The sequence below is a fragment of the Megalobrama amblycephala genome, linkage group LG7 (assembly GCF_018812025.1).
Source record: "Megalobrama amblycephala isolate DHTTF-2021 linkage group LG7, ASM1881202v1, whole genome shotgun sequence".
In the NCBI taxonomy this organism is placed as follows: domain Eukaryota; kingdom Metazoa; phylum Chordata; class Actinopteri; order Cypriniformes; family Xenocyprididae; genus Megalobrama; species Megalobrama amblycephala.
Window position 1 is genome coordinate 47,452,361 of NC_063050.1, and position 19,701 is coordinate 47,472,061.

The 19,701-nt window shown below is 37.5% G+C and overlaps 1 long non-coding RNA gene across 2 annotated transcripts; it reads left to right on the forward strand.

Moving 5' to 3' along the window:
• Positions 1-2,124: 2,124 nt before the first annotated feature.
• Positions 2,125-5,861, forward strand: LOC125272766. Of its 2 annotated transcripts, XR_007185915.1 has the most exons (4): positions 2,125-2,470; positions 2,922-3,010; positions 3,663-3,732; positions 5,625-5,861. It is a non-coding gene; the product is annotated as an uncharacterized LOC125272766 (long non-coding RNA). The 2 variants fall into 2 exon arrangements; XR_007185914.1 differs by lacking the exon at positions 2,922-3,010 and having other exon boundaries at positions 2,139-2,470.
• The last annotated feature ends 13,840 nt before the right edge of the window (positions 5,862-19,701 follow it).

Genomic DNA, 19,701 nt, shown 5'->3' on the forward strand with positions numbered 1-19,701 from the left:
AGTATTTTGAAATCATTAAAATATGTATATATTGTGTTACAACATTATTTGTTTTTATCATGACATGAATTCATGTCGTTCCAAACCTGTTAAGACTTTCGTTCATCTTCAAAACACAAATAAAGATAATTTAATGAAATCTGAGAGCTTTCTGTCCCTCCACTGACAGTCTACACAACTGCCACTTTGATGTTTAAAACAAAAGTTCATACAGATCGTAAATCTAATCTAATGAATATTGAGAGGTTTAGTTCAAATTTTCTGAATAAACTCGATCACTTTATATAATGAACAAATTTAATACACTAGTGAATATACAAAAAGTACAGTTGAGCTTCCATTTATGTTCGCTAATTAATGTTTATATGTAAATAAAAGTCTAAACTCAAACTGTATATTGCATTAAGCGAACAAGTCTCTTTGAAGTTCATGTTCAAATTTGGACTAAACTGCTCCATTCATATGGATAACTTTTACAATCTCTTTATGAACTTTTTGAAGTATCAAAGTGTTAGTTGCATGGTCTGTAAATTGAGGGAGATAACTCTCAGATTTCATTAAAATATCTTCACTTATGTTTCGAAGATGAACAACACATTCTTGCATGTTCAGAATGACATAAGGGTGAGTCATTTTTTTTTTTTCATTTTTGTGTGAACTAATACTTTAGGCAGGCGTACACTTTGTAAGTTCGAAAACTCAGTAGTTTGTGAGCCCTTGCATACAAGTTAGTTAACCCGATAATCATGTCAAAGCAGTTGGTACATTGCACGACTGCACTACACAGCTTTTCTTTGTTTTAAAAACAGACTTAACATTTATCTATTATGGGTCCTAATTAGGAGACGATGAGCACATTAAGCTTTGTGCCATGCTGTTTATATTTATCAAGGAGTAAAAATGCCCCTTTCAACGCCCAAAACAAGAAGCTTGCGGATGAGATGATGAGAGGAAGGAGATTTTGGATTGTATTTGATAGTCAAATTGATTCGAACAGTTTTAATCTAACAGATTTTAAAAAAGCTTTAATCATGCCCTTTCAATCCGAATTAAATGTCAATTGGACCCGGCCAATTCATTTCAACTAATGTGGTTACATGTGACTTTTTATTCCATCTGTGCTACTAGTCTGATTAAAGTCTGATTATTAGAGCCCATGTAAACACAGCTAATGTTGCTGCTATAGCTTCAGATTTAAAAAAGTTATAGGGTTGCCAAGCAGCCTATGTGATGTGATTGTGTATCATTTGAGACTATACAATAGCTGCATTTACATGGACCCTAATAATTAATTTGTAATCGGTGAGGGTGAGTAAATGATGACAGAATTTTCATTTTTGGGTGAACTATCCCTTTAAGTCACATGCACCCATGTCATTCAGAATAAATTTGCCAAATCAGATTTTAAAATTTCATTCTGATTGTAAGGGGTGGTTTAAACCTTTTCTAATCTGTTCGATAGGACATGTAAACACTTGATCAGATTAAAAACTGAAATTTGAAAGTGTAAAGCATGTGTAACCATTGTTGTTGAATGAATGCAGTGTAATAAATGACGGTTGTCATAAAATTTCAAAATGCTTCTGTTTAGTTTTGAGCATTTTTACTGCTTGATAAATATAAACAGCATGGCACATAGCTTCATGTTCTCTGCGTCTCCTAATCAGGACCTGGAATGATAAATATAAAGTCTGCTTTTTGAAACAGAAAAGAAACAATGACAGGATGATGGTTAATATGCACCAACAGCGGGAAAGTCTGTAATTTTGGACAGACAGTGCATTTTAAAATATCAAATCCGATTTCTAAATAAATGTACACATCACCTATATTCAGATTCATCAATCACAATGATTTCTGAATTAAATAAAAAGTGTAAATGTATCAAATAGTAAAATTGCTGACCCCTCAAATTCAGAATTATTAACATCTCCTTGTCTCTGTGAGTAATTGAATTGTGAAATTCAACCCTGTGAATTACCTGTTTGTCCTCCTGAGCCTTTTAAAGGGTTAGTTCACCCAAAAATGAAAATTCTGTCATTTATTACTCACCCTCATGCCGTTTCAGACCCGTAAGACATTAATCTTCAAAACACAAATTAAGATATTTTAGTTGAAATCCGATGGCTCAGTGAGGCCTCCATACACTCTAAAAACTCCTGGGTTATTTCTTTAACCCATTTTCTGGGTTATTTGTGTTGGGTTAAAATTATGGGTTATTTTTTCAGCGAGTAACCATTTTCTGGGTTATAGGGCTAATATTTTGACCCAATTCCTGGGTTGTTTAGGTTTCTGGGTTATTTTTCAAAGAGTAACCCATGTTCTGGGTTAACGCCCCTTCCCCCCGCCCCCTGCTGTTGTTCTGGAATTTTCTCACAACAGTCGTTTGAAACAACCGTCACTTGAACTTGAACGCACTCGATCCGTTTTGGTTTGGGCTTCTTCGGTGCAACTTCGTCGCGTATTCAAGGTAAGCAAGTATTTTCAGTGTCAATGTAACGTAAACTTTTCTGTGTCCATGTCCCCGTTGCTATTTTAGCACCATTTGTTGAAAAAATGACCATGGCTTACCGTGGTAATTCTGTGGTTAGCATGTAGCCGCCTGCGGATATCGCGACAACATCTAACTAGTTTAAAGTCCGTGTAAAGTCAATATAAATATGTGTTTTGAGTTTGTCAGACTAAATAAGAAAGTGTTATTAACCACCCAGCCATTTGAATGATTAAAAATAACGATAAGTTCATGAAATTAGGTGTCAAAATGGTTGAAATGCTTTTTACACATCGTTGAGAAACGTATGACCTATTTAATGTGTTTAGAAGAAAATGACTGAATTTACTTTACACGGTCTTTAAATTCTATTTTCCATAAACTGTGCTGTACTTATCTCATTGTTATAATACTGGTAATAATACGACAGGTACAGTGCAGCTAGTGGCGACTTCATGCCGCGTTAAGGGGGTCGAACACCGGACGAGAAGCGCCGCGCCGCGTCTAGGACAACTCGAGGTATCGCATACTTTCTCAGTTTATGGCCAGCAATATTGTTATGTTTAAGGACATTATGAAATGAAGATAATGTCAGTACTATGTTATGATTGTACTGTATAATTAAATACAACCGTTGCTGAGTCTGCAGTCTGAACACTTTACCTCAGAGCGTCCGTTAACTGAATGAATTGAGAATATCACCTGAAAATACAATAACATCAGCAATTTTTATTCATGCAGCTGATTTCTGTAAATTAATGTAAAACTAACTTTATATTGCAGCACATGGTGAAGTCAGTATACATTAATGACGATTTGAGACAAATAAGTGTAAATTTAATATAAATCTGTACATGGCGCTCTGTGGCGCTGCAGGATTTTGAACAAGGTCCTGAACCGTTGCTGGGCGCTGCGGACAGACGCCGAATGGCGCCGCCGGTGTGTGTACACTCATAGAGAATAATGTGTTTGAATTTTAAATAAGCTTCTCTTCCGGTGTGCGACCCCCTTTAGCCGCGGCTAGAGCGACGAGGCAACACAATAGTTGAGTTATGTTAACCAGCTACGCTGTGCTTATCATATTATACAGTGCTCTACGGGCTTAAATAGTCAGAGTTAAAGAAGTGTGTCAAGTCTTCAAATTGTTGCTAACCTCTATTGTTTTCTCCAGGTCTTTTTAAATGGACAGCTTTGTCGCTGATAAGCTAACTGAGTGGCGGATGTCTGAGCTGATTTTAGAGGTGAGCGTTTTACTCTTTTAAGGGATAGTTCACCCAAAAATGAAAATTTGATGTTTATCTGCTTACCCCCAGGGCATCCAAGATGTAGGTGACTTTGTTTCTTCAGTCGAACACAAATGATGATTTTTAACTCCAACCGTTGCCGTCTGTCAGTCTTATGCTGTGTTCACACCAAACGCGAATAGAGCGTCTGGCGCAAATGATTTCAATGTTAAGTCAATGTAAAGACGCGTTTACGCGCGTCTGGAGGTCTCGCGGCGCGAATGAGGCGTTTAGCGCGGCGCGGAAGACACGAATTCGCCTCATTCGCACGAATGGTGCTTTTTGTGCATTTACGCGTTTGACGCGAATTCGCGTCTGACGCCGAGTTGAAAAATTTGAACTTTGGCGTAAATTCGCACCGCGTTAACCAATCAGGAGCCTGCTTGCTGCTGTGGCGGCAGGCCCGCCCGGAGTCACTCATTCAAAATGGAGGAACGACTGATATTATCAGTCACCCAGAGATTTATGACACAAGTTCATACTTCAGACAGGAATAAAAAGGACCTCGCTTGGAAGAGTGTTGGTGAGGAGATTGGGCTACCTGGTAAGTTGTAAATACACATTTCACTTTTGAGTCACGTACACGTTTATCGACCCGCGGCCTTCCCGCGACGCTGACCCCTACGCCGCTGTTCTGCTCTCCAGAGCAAATACAAAGCGGTAGCTCTCTCGATAAACGCACGATCAACATCAGCCATCTTGCAAACAGACAACCGCCTAGCACTTGCCCCTCCCACAAGAAGCGGATTTCGCCTCGGACGCGCGTCAATTTCGCTTTAAACGCTTGTTTTTTACGCGTCTATTTCACTCTAGACGCGCGAATGCATTCAAAATGTTCAAGCGGCAAACTAGACGCGGTAGACGCGAATTTGACGCTCTTGGTGTGAACGCAGCATTATAATGCGAGTGAATGGTAACACAATTTATAAGAGTCAAAAAATATGCTTAGACAAATCCAAACTGAACCCTGCGGCGCGTGACGACACATTAATGTCCTAAGACACGAAACAATCGGTTTGTGCGAGAAACCTAAGCGATTGCTGAACGCAGTTGGACATAGTGGTGTTTTAGAGGTAAAAAATTATATAAATAATTTTCGGTTTCTCGCACAAACCGATCGTTTCGTGTCTTAGGACATCAATGTGTCGTCACGAGCCACAGGGTTTAATTTGGATTTGTCTAAGCATATTTTTTGACTCTTATAAATTGTGTTACCATTCACTCGCATTATAAGACTGACAGACGGCAACGGTTGGAGTTAAAAATTATCATTTGTGTTCGACTGAAGAAACAAAGTCACCTACATCTTGGATGCCCTGGGGGTAAGCAGATAAACATCAAATTTTCATTTTTGGGTGAACTATCCCTTTAACTGCCCTCATATCATCTCTCTATACCTAAATATTTTTCTTTAATATGACTTAAATGTGTCAGTGCAAGATTTTGTGACAGTCACAACATCTTTGACAGTGGGGAATGCATCTCTATAATAACCCTTATAGTTAAAAGATACTTGTGCCTTGGCTTTAAGCTGTTATGCATAATAATGGGCCAGATATTCACCTTTGCATTAATGTCATTACACTTTTTAGTGAAAGAAAAGATGGACAGGATAGACTGTCATTCACACAAAATGGGTAATGCTGCAAAAGAACCACATTAGTTAACTAGCAAATTGGGCCACTTTTTTTTTTTTTTTTTGCTTATTTTTAAACAAAAAAAACAAAACAACAGCATTCCCTTAAAAGTGATTATTTGTTAGCTTGATAATCAAAGAGTGTCTGGTGAGTGGTTCACAATTGTCTCGACTTATTAACAATACTCATGTTGTCTTGTTTTCTGTCTTTCAGGTGAAGACAGAGATGAGGAGGCATTTCTTCTCTTAGATGAGGACACTATCAAAACTCTTGTCCCTCAAGTTCAATCCAGTTATTGAATGTTGTCAAATGTTTCAGAGAGAATGAGTTGTTTTTCTATTTTTTCTAATGTCTAATGTTATTACAGTGTGACCTAAGATAAATAGGTCTAAGTGTGTAGAGTTTATGTAAAGTTTAATTTAATTTAATGCAATAAAAAATGTAAAAGTGCTTGAACTGTGTAAGTGCCTGAAGTTTTATTTTCTGAAATAAGGCATACTTGCATAGTAACCCAAGTTAGGTTATTTTTGACCTTTGACCTTTGGTTAAAAAGGGACCTACTAATTTCTGGGTTATTTCAACCCAGATATTGGGGTTGCTCTTTTGACCCAGAAGTTGGGTTATATTAACTACAATTTTGGGTTATTTTAACCCCAAATTTGGGTCAGGTATTTAACCCAGAAGTTGGGTCAAAAAGAATAACCCATTTTTCTGGGTTGAAATAACCCAGAAATTAGTTGGTCCCTTTTTAACCCAGGATTTGGGTCAAAAATAACCCATTATGGGTTATTTTTGACCCAGGAGTTTTTAGTGTGTAGGGAGCAATGGACACTTCCTCTCTCAAGATCCATAAAGGTACTAAAAACATATTTAAATCAGTTCATGTGAGTACAGTGGTTCAATATTAATATTATAAAGCGACAAGAATATTTTTGGAGCGCCAAAAAACAAAAACAAAATAACGACTTATTTAGTGATGGCCAATTTCAAAACACTGCTTCAGGAAGCATCGGAGCACAAATGAATCAGTGTGTCGAATCATGATTCAGATCGCGTGTCAAACTGCCAACGGCTGAAATCACGTGACTTTGGCGCTCCGTACAGCAGATTCGACACACTGATTCATCTGTGCTCCGATGCTTCCTGAAGCATTGTTTTGAAATCGGCCATTGTCAAGTTATCTAGGGATTCTTCTCTGCCACAATGTTTACCCTAACTTGACAAAGGCTTCAACCAACTCTTGAGTGCGCATGGAATAACTCAAAACATCCTTTATCATCGAAGCAATTTATTTTCAGTAACAACTTGATCCTCATTTGCTTTTCTTCACAGGTTAATTCAGATGTTTAACTCAGATGCTTAGTCAGATGTTTAGCTTAATAACCAGTAGCGTCTCAAAGTTGATGAACACATTGTGGCTTTTCCCAACTGTCTTTGACCAAACTCAGCATGTGGTTTCTTCCAAACTCAGTGGCTATATCCATGCATGCTTTAACAACACTTATCCTTTGGTTTTATAACCAGTATTAGCACCAACTTGGGTAAAAGAAGCGCATTCACTGCCAGCAGAGATCCTCTGCACACTGATAATCAAACAGGCACACCTGGTTCTATGTGACATGTGGAGATCCAATGGCCAATCAGCTTCCTTGTTCCTTCCAGGTTGCACTACGTGTCCACAACCAATAGTATTCATTCATTTTGATCTCACATCAAACCTCATCTCATCCGATAGATTTCCAGTCTTTATTTAACAATAATGAATACAATTTTTTCCCTTAGAATTTCAAGTTTAACTTAACAGCCATCACTAAATAATTCGTTATTTAGTTTTTTTGGTGCTCCAAAAATATTCTTGTCACTTTATAATATTAATATTGAACCACTGTACTCACATGAACCGATTTAAATATGTTTTTAGTACATTAATGGATCTTGAGAGAGGAAATGTCCATTGCTCCCTATGGAGGCCTCACTGAGCCATCGGATTTCAACTAAAATATCTTAAATTGTGTTCTGAAGATTAACAAAGGTCTTACGGGTGTGGAACGACATGAGGGTAAGTAATAAATGACAGAATTTTCATTTTTGGGAGAACTAACCCTTTAACGAGAAGGCTGCTTTTATGGCTGGATGCTGATTGACACATCTTTTGACCATGTTCTCACATCCAGGACAACAAAATGATCAAGCAGACCTGAAACAAATTACCATGATTGAAATCACTTTAAATCCATTTAGTCTTACCTAAGTGATATTGGAAAAGTGAGGCATAGTTGTTCACCCAGTATACGCTGCTTCTCCTGGAACATGGTCTGCATGATGAATGATCTCTTGATCCTGGACCCGTGCAGTCCACCTGGAGATTATCTGAATGATATGTGGTTGTATATAAAGGGCAATTAATGACTGAACGTTACATACATACCGATAGCAGCACCATTAGTCCAGGACCTTATAAATATCTACTGGTACTGAACAAGTCAGAAACTAATTTAATACCCACCCCTGCTTATAATCATTGTTGTCTTGTTGTTGCTGCACAGGCTGTCTCTCCTCCAGCTGCTGAAAATAAAAAGTATGTTAGATTTCTTAGAATGAATAGACTCACACATAACGTTCACATTAAACCAGTAAGTGGCGACAAACGAGAATATTTTGTTATAAACAACTCTAAATCATTGATTTGGCTGCTTCACTGGCTGTCATTACAAAGAATTTAAGTAAACAAATCGTGAAGTAATTAACCGTGTCTGATTTTATTGAATTTTCAATATGGTTCATATGAGCTTCAAGGAGGCCAGGCAGGGTCTAAAATTAAAAAACACTTTACTACAGTTGCCGTTTAACGAATATAAGTGATTATTTTGCCGTTTAGAGCATTAAACAGTGAACGTTACACTTAAAATAACTAAAATAAGAATATAAAACTGCGTCTCAGATAATTTTAACATTAACGCTAAGTTACCTCAGACCGCCTCACGGGGACAGCGCTCGTGCGCACATTAACCAAACGTAATTTATTTATGAAATACATTTAGAAAACCAAAAACACTGCACTAACATTACTCATCACAAGTGATATTTAGTGTCACATGGGCAAAAACGATGAATAAAAGCAGTACCTTAAGGGCTTACCTTTTACTCCGTGTCCGTCTGCTGGAAGTCGACCGTTACAGAACAAAATGATGCGCATGCGCAGTACTCAAGATTCTCCGAAAGTCCGTTAGACTTGCTCATTTAAAATTTCGAATTTGTCTCGCGCGTGCCCCATCCAATAAATCTCCTTCATTCACAAACACAACATATAATATATAAACATGTCCATAACTTTTGGCGCTCTAACGGTTAAACAGAACGGCATGCATCTTGCGGAAGAACATTGTAGCCGGAGCTACTTCTCCGTTTATGTCTATGACGAATCACGCAGGTATTTGTGCTACTCCGCAGCGGTTCCTACCAGACTGGTCTAAAATAGTCCGAATATAAACACTTATCTAGGTGTACCATAATGATTCAGGGTACAACAAAAACACGGTTTGGAAAATGTATTCATGTTGTACATTCCCATTGTATAATTTTTGTACATTTTGAACACAAAAAGTTACATATCTGGAAAGTTATCAGGAGACCAATGGACCACGTCGCTACAACGTTCTCCGTGGGATTAACCAGCGACGTCTTTTGAGGACGTGCCCGCGACGTTTCTGGAACGTTAGCCAAGATTCTTAAAAAAAAAAAAATAAATAATAAAAAAAAATGGAACTTTACCACGATGTCCTCACAACGTTATCATTCAGTAAACCTCTTGTTCACAAACATATGAATAATCACAATTTATTAAGTAAATGTTAGGTAGTTTTGCTGGCAAATATTTTATGAATATGTTTAGTAGGCTATTAGGTATATCTCAAATATAAATAAAACTATGTCGATTCGTTTAAAAAGCTTGAATCAATTAAATTTACTCATACTATCCAAATGCCATATTAACAAACATAATGTTGGCTTAATGCAATATCTGGAAAGTTATCAGGAGACCTGTGGACCACGTCGCTACAACGTTCTCCGTGGTATTAACCAGCGACGTCTTTTGAGGACTTGCCCGCGACGTTTCTGGAACGTTAGCCAAGATTCTAAAAAATGGAACATTACCACGACGTCCTCACAACGTTGTCATAAAGTAATGTCACGCTGACCAAATGACGACTAACTGACGACGTCGTCACAACGTACTGTGTTTGCTGGGATCCATCCATCATAAAAATAAACCACACAGCTCTGGTGGGTTAGATTTTTGTTTTAAAAAAAATCCATATTTAAAACTTTATTAACTATAATATCTAGCTTCCGGCAGACGGCCGTACACATCGATTTGCGGCGGAAGAGTATCCCCTGACCCGACGCATGATGCAATGACGAACGCGGAAAGGCAGAGGTTAGAGCAAAACAAAACACCGGTCAACTTGCACAGTGTGCGTACAGTCGTCTGCCAGCTAGTTATTTTAGATTATGAAGTTTTAAATATGGATATTTTTCTTACAAATACCCATTGCTTTCCTTCAGAATGCCTTTATTAACCAAAGTCCCTTTAAGACAAGTCATTTCACTCGGCGGCCATCTTTGAAACGCCTCTCGGGCATCCTGGGCATCATGCAGCTCCTATCTCTTTGAATGGGGAAACATCAGATTCTCCAAAACTGTTCGCCAACCTTGCGATTAAATTTCATATTTGAAATCACCAATGAAATCTAACAACAACCGACTCATACATTTAGTTTCTAAACGCTTGAATCATGACAAAAAAATGTATTTTTTCAGGCTGGATCAAGCTAATGCGCATGCGCAGACCTAAATGCGCGTCTCTTCGGGGGCGCGAGTCTGACTGTTTCTATAGAAACCGGTGATTCTAACGGCCGCTGAAGTGACGCGATGACTTTACCAGTCGGCGATTGGCTCTTGGCTTTAGAAGGCGGGACTTATTCCGCCATATTGCGCGTTACACTTTCTCCCATTCAAAACAATACGAGTGACACGTCTTGTGTTATTCTATAGTCTTTGTATTAACCCCCTGGGACCATGTGGAGTACTTTTATGATGGATAGATGCACTTTTTTTGGTTTCAAAATCTGGCCCCCCTTTTACTGCCATTATAAAGCTTGGAAGAGCCAGGATATTTTTAAATATATCTATGATTGTATTTGTTTTTAAGAAGAAAGTCATATACACATTGGGTGAGTAAATCATGGGTAAATTCATTTTTTGGGTGAACTATCCCTTTAACACTTATATTTTTTCTGGCTATCACATTCCTTTGCTGATCAAAAGCTAAAGCAAAAATGTATTTCGAAATAAACGGTGGATCCCCAGATAGCATGTAATCATTGAAACAATGTTGAGTCAGTGTTGATGCGTCAACACTATTTGCATTGAATTAACGTTACAAAGTGATGTTGCTTGTATCACACTTGCACCCTCAGTTAATGTTGAAGCAATGTTGAGATTTCAACCTCAAATCAATGGTAATGTTATTGATTCAACATTATGAAGTGATATTTTTTCAACATCACTTTTGCACCCTCAGTTAATATTGAAACAATGTTGAGACTTCAATAATAAATCAATGATAATATCATTGAATCAACATTATGAGGTGATGTTGGTTCAATATCATGTTTGCACCAACAATAGTGAACATAAAATCAACGGTCAGCATTACACTGTGATCGATTCTACACCACTGATGTTGAATTACTATTGAATTGATCAAAAAATGATCAATGGTAATATTGCTGAATCAACATTACACTATGATTGATTCTACATCACTGATGTTGAGGCAACATTGAAATTTACAAAAATAATCAATGGTAATATTGTTTGATCACTGTTAATGTGATGTTGATTGAACTAAAATGTCAATATAAAATAATGTTCTGAACAACATTAATATTTCAGCTACACTTCAATGGTACGTCAACAAATTTCTTTTTCTTAATTTTCTCTCGAACGAGGAGGAATTGATTGGACTACTGAAATGTGCACATGCAAAACCAAAACCAAAATGGGTGTTTACCGATCACTGGCCAATTTCAAACTACAATGGATGTTTTTCAACCATTTTTCAACAGACTTGCTAAAATTATGAAGGCCCACCCCAAACCAAGCCCCCAGTGGATTAGAGGGAATCGGGTAAAAGCCCATTGTGGTTTGAAAGCATAGTGTTCAGCAGAGACACATAGGCTACCTGCAGAATCTTGTGGTCATCGACTACAATCACTGTTAGTTTAATGTCACTGTCTCCACCCTTGTGTGCTGTCAACTTTCATTAAAATTTCAATGTTGATCCAACATACATTAAACATTGAAATGTCAATCTCAATCAAAATGATGGTTTGGATCGAAACTCAACATTGTATCAATGTCATCATGCTATCTGGGTCATCCATTATATCTGTTTAATGTCATGCACAATATCCGAGAATGACAGGCTTTTTTCTTTCCCGCTCATGATCTTTGCTTCTCTGTCTATGTCTTTTCACAGACTGAAGCTGTTTCTTGATTGATTGGTTCAAAGACTTCAAACCCAAATTCAATTTCACTCTGTCCTTGGAACTGAATCACAGTACGATTGCGTCATCAATATGAGTGCCACAGTGAGTAGTGGCAGTTGTTTACTACTTGTAACTAGACATCGACTGGAGGAGAAGATGATGTTACTGTTTTAATTTAAGTACTTTTCCCTTCCGATTTATCAGCAAAACTTTATACACAGAGAACACAATTCTGTGTATTATATTTCAACTATGCATTGCAACAATGCAAAGAATGTGAGCTGTACTCCAAAAGCACTTAAGTCAGAGACAAGCAGCAATGCACAGTTTTTTAATTCGACTGCAATGCATTTTCAGTGTTTTTCTATGTAAACATGCGCTGGATGGATGTGTGGTGACAGCTTCGCTCGTGTCTTTTGTAGCATTGCGCACAGCATTCTAAAAACACAAGTTAAAGAAGTTTAACTTCTAAAAAATGTGTGTCTAGACCTTCTGAAACATGTTCTGTGTGAATAGCTGTTAGTTCTGTATTAAGTGTGACCAAAAGCATTTCTCTACCGTAAAGTCCAAAGAATACAGAAGGTTTTTTTTTTCCAAATAATAATCCATTTGATAGTGTACAAACACATGCGCACAAGAAAGTTTCATCCTTGACCAGTGTCTTTGCTATTTATTTTTTATATGAGATAAAAGAGATCTTTATTTAAACTAGAGATCTCTTAACCCCCTCACTCAAGTGCTCATCAACATGGAAAAACTGTGTTGAACCTTGTACAAGTATGCTTTGGGCTTAAAGGGTAAGTTCACCACAAAATGAAAATTATCCCATGATTTAACCACCCTTAAGCCATCCTAGGTGTATTTGATTATCTTCTTTCAGATGAACTCAGTCTGAGATATATTTATAAAAAAAATTCTGGCTCTTCCAAGCTTTATAATGGTAGTGAATGGGGGGCATGATTTTGAAGCCCAAAAAAATGCATCAATCCATCATAAAAAATAATCCATACAGCTCCAGGGGGGTTAATGAAAGCCTTCTGAAGCGAAGTGATGGGTTTTGTAAGAAAAATATCTATATTTAAAATGTTATTAATTATAATAACTAGCTTCCGGCGGACAGCCATACACAACGATTTGCGGCAGAAGAGTAACCCCTGACCCAACGCATGACGAATGCGGAAGCGCAGAGGATAGAGCAAAACAAAACACCGGTCACAAATTAGAAATCTATAATGAGAAATTTAAGAGAAATGTCGGGGGTTTTCGATATAAGAGAAGAGGAGCTTGAGTTTGTTGCACAGCTCTATTTGTTTAAACCGCGAGAGGTATCTAAGCTTATGCTACTCCATCCTACGTCATACGTCGCGTCACGGGTTACTCTTGAGGCACAAATCGACTTGCGCAGTATGTGTACGGTCCTCTGCCAGAAGCTAGTTATTTTAGTTTATAAAGTTTTAAATACGGATATTTTACGTACAAAAACCCATCACTTCTCTTCAGAAGGCATCTTTTAAACCTCCTGGAGCCGTATGGATTATTTTTATGATGGATGGATGCATTTTTTTGGGCTGCAACCCCAACCCTAACCCTAACCCTAACCCTACCATTATAAAGCTTGGAAGAGCCAGGATATTTTTAAATATATCTCTGATTGTGTTCTTGTAAAAAGACAAAGATAGTCATATACACCTAGGATGGCTTAAGGGAGAGTAAATCATGAGATAATTTACATTTTTGGTTAAACTAACCCTTTAAGGCTCAGTTATACTTAGTTTTCTGCGCTCTGCTCCATCTCGGGCAGTGCCGTAGCTAGGGTATACAGGACCCCATTTTGGAGATCTCACCCCCATTTGCAGCTATACCCTTCTCAGCTGGACCAGAATGTGGATAAGGAAAGTATACTTTCTACTTTAAGTTACAAACAGCTTTTCCGTACCAACCGAGGGACGGATTATGACGCAGGTGGAGCCCCTTGTGCTGCTCCAATCTCTTGGGGGTGGTTGGCTGGTGCCGACTGGGCCTCCCGGCAGCTTATCTGGCCCCCCCTCTGGTCTAGTGCCCTGGGAACATGCCCGGTAGGCCCGTGAATTAATCTGTCCCTGTAGCAACCTTGGAATTGCAAATGATGAGCAGTGTGAACCTTCTTTAACCTTTCTACGTTTGTGTTCCACAGCTGGAAGAAAGGATTTGGAACAACATAAATTGCAAGTAGAAGGCCTTGTAACAGAGAGAAATTTGCTCCCTGTCTGCTGCAAGGAGTTCTAATATAGAGTGATCAGTCTTATGGCGTTTAAGGCTCAGGTGATTGGCTCAAAAAATTGTCTCCACAGAATGGACAATGACTGTGTGAGGCAATGAATCAAAGATGACAGTGTACGAGTCATAACCCCCTTGAACCAATCTCCCTCACTCTCTTTATCTTTCTCTCATTTCACACAGAAACACATTACAAGCTCTCCAGAATGCTAGTTGCTCTTCAAATTAGAAATTCATATCCAAATTGAATCAAATCAACTCCTGATATTGCTACACAACAATAGCCATTATTACATGGCTTTAATGTGATGTGCAAGATGACACTGTAGCTGAACCAGAATTCCTTATAAATATTCAGTGGTAAACTTGTTTGTACCCAGATTTACATTTGCACTTGCTTAGATTATAAAATCAATGCAGACGGTGAAAATAATTTAGGAAGCCATAAATTACAGCTGGGATCGTTTCTAGCTGATAAACACAGATTGAGGTAACTGTGTATACAGGCAGGTTTTTAGAAATAGTCTAGCAGACTTTCAGCAGAATTTAATCAGACATTACAGCTAACCTTTGAGTTTGAATTAATTAGTTATTGATTGTCAGTGGAATGATAAAAGATTCTGATGTTTGATTTTTTTTAGTGTTAATTAATGTTTTCAGCATCTGTGTTGTTCTGATAATTGACATTGTGAGACTTGACTTTATAATGACATACTGCCAATTTATCAGTTTAAATTGTTAATTCTTCCAGTATAAATACACTAGAATTAAACATAATCAAATTAACTTGGCTTTGCCTTTGGTGATTTAACAGTATTTCACTGCCGCCTGTGAAAGCTAGAAAATTAACGTTTTTATGAATAGGCTGATTTAATAAAGACTGATGGATGTATTTAAACATGACTAAAGACCGATGAAATGAACAATAACTGATGAATGAATTTAATTACTGAAGATTAATTTCTCACCTCTCTTTAATCTATTCTAATCTCAAATAGTGAAAATATGAGCTTAGTTAAATTTCAAAACCACACGCAAGAAAAAGCTGCAGAAAATATCTAGTATTGACTATTTAAATATTATTTCAGGACCAACAAAAAAAGATGATAGAAGATCCTAACTCATCCTACATTTCTTTCTGCCCAATAAGATGCCTTTTAAGGAAACACGCATTCTTTCTTCTCTAAACAGCTGAATCACAAACTGAAAATTATAGTACAGAGGACACATGGTCTCCTTCACAATGAAGTATGACAACTTCCCTCAGTTCTGTGGAGAGAACAAGAATTTGCCTGCACAACCTCCAAAACAAAACCATTTTTCCAAAACAGAGGTTTATTTATGTGTGCAGAGGACATGGTGTACCTCATTGTTTACAGCTAAGGAATCATCACCACTAATAGATAAATCAGAGGTTCCGGTCACAGCACACATTGATAGGGTGGAGGTCAGACAATTCACCGGCTATTACGCACAGTTCTGTATAATATATCCAGGCAAAAGAGGAGATCTACAGCCACACGGAAGGCTGCAGAGGTTCGTAAATCAGCCTGCTGATAAAAATGACTATATAAACTAAAGCCATGAATCATCCTACTGTTTAATGTGATTTTCCTCTAGTAGGACATGTACCTGGATCAACATCCTTGTTGGTTTTGAAACAGCATTCCTATTAACCAACAGGATTTTATGGTCAGGTTTAAGGTTATGTCTAATTTTAGGCATTATACAGTAGTTAGGGTTAAGGGTAGGCTACATATTGCACACAAAACTGGCAAAATCACAAGCTCTATTCAGATTTAGGAAGTTGTATTCAGTTAATTAGTAGCAAGTGATCTACATTATGCAGTTTATATCAGTACACCAGTAGGTGGCGACAAGTAAATGTCTTGAGGATTCATTGAATCATTAACTGAACCGATTCGTTCAAACATGCTGATTCATTCGGGAACAATACAAGCGACTGTCCTTGTAAGCACTGAATCATTATCTTGATCAGTTTGTTAAACAAAACCGATTTATTTAGAAAAGAGGGCCTGTCCAAATACTTGCGGTCTTGGCCATTTGGGAGCATGTGCAGGTGACAGGAAGTGACAGGAAAATGCCAAGGCTGTGACCTTAATGCCCACTAAATCCACACTATCTCTACTGCTTCAGGACATTAGTATTTGAAGCGATAAGCCTATTCCTCATTCATCACATTCAATAACTCATGCATGAAATTGCTTAAATTTGAGGAAAACTTTCCAGTAAGTTAAATTAGTTATTACATATGATTTGGCAGTAGAACGTCAAGTCTGCACATTTTATTGGTGCAGAAAAGAGTGTGTATTTTAAAAATGTTTGCAACGTATACACTTTTCAACACATAATTGGCGCCGTCACAATTTTTAAATTGGTGTCTGTTCCATAGGGACTGCTGAACAGATGTTTAGAAGTTTATTTTAAAGTGGGTAAATATCAAAATGGGTAAAAAAAAAAAAAAAAGCTCTGTAAATGCTTTACTTGCAATTTTACTTCAAAACTAAGTGTGCCCCATTGGGTATGCAAAAACACGCTATGAAGCGCTGTCAAGAGCATGCCAAACCAACAGGTTGCGATATAACCCTAACCGTAAAGCCATGTTGGCCAATCAGAAGCCTGCAAAAAAAGCTTATTACCAGTTCCGGTTCCAGTTCTGGTTTCGACGTCACAAGCCAAAAGCTGCATCCGAAATCATGTACTGTCTGAGTAGGTACTACATTTGAACATTTGAAGCGAGTTAGCATTTTAGGACTTCCGATTCCATTGCCCAAAAGCAGTGGTCACCAACCTTTTTAAGCCCAAGATCCCTGACCTCGACCTTTTTGAAAGACAAGATCTACTTGATAGAAAAAGACAGCCCAGATTGTATTTAGTATTTTTTTCATGGTCAATGTAGATTCTGATTTATTTATTTATTTTTACAAGCAAATTGGCCGATTCTGATACTGGTTGCAGATATTTATTATTAATATTATTATAATAAACAAAAATACATAGCCATTTCAAATTAGAGGAAGGAACCACTGCTTTTTAATCACAATCCAAACAAAGATGCTACGCACGTTGCATGAGCAGTTGTTTTTTATTTGAATTAGATTTAATTTCAAGATTTAAAGCAAAAACAGAACGGTCTGACTTTATCTTTGTGAAATTATAAATGCCACACACACAAAAAAAGCATGAAACAAAAACAGCAGGCTGAATGAGACGCAAATTCACTCTCTGACAGCAGGTGGCGCTTATGGAGCAGCAGTGATACAGCGTTTCCTTGGTTACCGCTGTAAACAAAGCTGAAATGCGCTAATAATTAGCTACTTTATTCGGAGGTAAGAGGAAAATAAAATACCATTGCCATCGAAATCTTCCTGAAGACTGATCTCCTTTTAGAGATGAATTCATAATCCCTCACCCCCAATTCAGTATTTATATATTTTTTTCCTATATTTCGAGCATCGTGAAAAGTGAGCTGCTCTGCCTGCTACAGAATTTTCTCCTCTTCGCGTCCGTCTTCAGCGTCTCTGGCCTCTTGTTTACGGCCGTTTACAGACTCGGACATGATGTGGGCTATTTACCTTTATCTGTCTGTCCCAGTAGCTCCAGAAAATAACATAAAAATAAATACAAAAATACAGTACAAAGACTGGAGAAATGTAATGTATTTTTGTACTCATATTTCTGTTATTTTCGCGAGCTACTGGAACAGTGATAAAGATCGACCAGTCGATCGCGATCGACGGGTTGGCGACCACTGCCCTAAAGTCTATGGGTTTTTTGAATGGGTTTTTGCTAAATCGCCTGAAATAAGGTCTGCGGTTAACAAAGCCTCTAAATATTTTCACATTTTGATCTATGACATAAAACACACCAGTTATAACCCAATTGTGATTTTTTTTAAACCTTTATTGTGTATTAAAAACGGCGGTTGCTAACAAATTGCTAAAAGGGACTACTTCCTTTGGCGGGGACTTTAGACGTCATCATTTGGACAGCACTTCTCATGAAGTATTCATACACAGCGCAGATCATAATCAGCGAGCATGTTTGAAATAAAGTTGTTTCTAAATAAAGTTTGAGGAAGCTTGGTGTTGGTGACGTTGATCGACCATGGTGTGCTGTAGTCCGTTTATAGCCTATTGTTAGCTTTTTATATCTAACGACTTTATTTAGGCTTCAAAATGTATAAATGTTGTGTTAACTTGTATAAAAGATTATCTTGATAGACAAAAGTGTTATAACCCTTTGTTAAACACAGCTTATTTTTTGCAACTTTTCCAAAAGGGAAAAATGTATAGGCTTTCAATCGAGGGAACCCGTGCGCCGCTAACTTCCGGGTTTGCCTACAAAAACACCTCATCTCTGAGGTACTATTTACAAATCCTCTCCCGTGGCCTCATGGGATAGTGTCCATCGTATGCACACTTCAGAATCTCACCAGATGTAGTAAGCCATCCGGGTACTTTACTATAAACACTATAGAGAAGTATTCGATTTCTCTGTGAACTGGCTTTTAAATTGCAAATGTAATATTGCTTTTATACATTTTTTCCCCCTGCCTAAATAATCGGTTCTAGCCGTTTTAGTCAAGTCTGGCTACATAAGACTATTCAAAGACTAACAAATGAACCTGATAAAACAGAAACCTGTCCTTTATACCTAAATCACATTGTGCTTCTTGTACTCAGGTGATGATGATGAGAATTTTACAGATATTAAATTATATGCACAAAAATAGATGACCAGTAACAGCTGTTGTTTTACAGTGACTTTTCTGTTGAAGTAGATAATTAATGACAATGCCACAGCATAATCATATCTAAAAGGCCTTAACTACTCTCAAATAGGATATTTGAATGTTATTTATGTTAAAAAAACGTTTATTTATTACCTTCTGAAGATATTCTTGAGCTCAGCATGCCACATTAATCACATGAAAATGCTGATGCTGAACTTTTCAATCCAGAGGGTTTTGGATGTTCATTCTTCAGCCAGCATTTTTTCTAAGGCTATTTTGGTTAGTTGTGGTTCATTAGATTACATTTTGATGAGCATATCCTTCTGAAATTAGAAGCTATAGCAGGATGCTGTCAGCCCAACTCAAGCTCAGTATCTCTGGCTATTTGTCATCAAGATGTAATTCACAATTTGAAATGACTTAAGAGGAACATTGCATAAGATGACACACAATCAAGAATCAGACCTTATATAAATGTCTGTGCTGTAAGCGAAATCCGTCTGATCTTAGTCCTAATGTGATTAATTTAAAGCAGAGCCATGCCAACTTCCTGCTACTAATAGAATGCCCATGGTGGTGTCCTTACATTTCAAATAGAGAGAGGAAACCTTACCACAAAAACAAAAAGCTTAAGGTTCAATACAATTTTGGTAGGTTTATATGGACAAAATTCGAATATATGATTGAAATGGTGAAGTGTTTTCTAAAGCTCTGTTTTCCATTT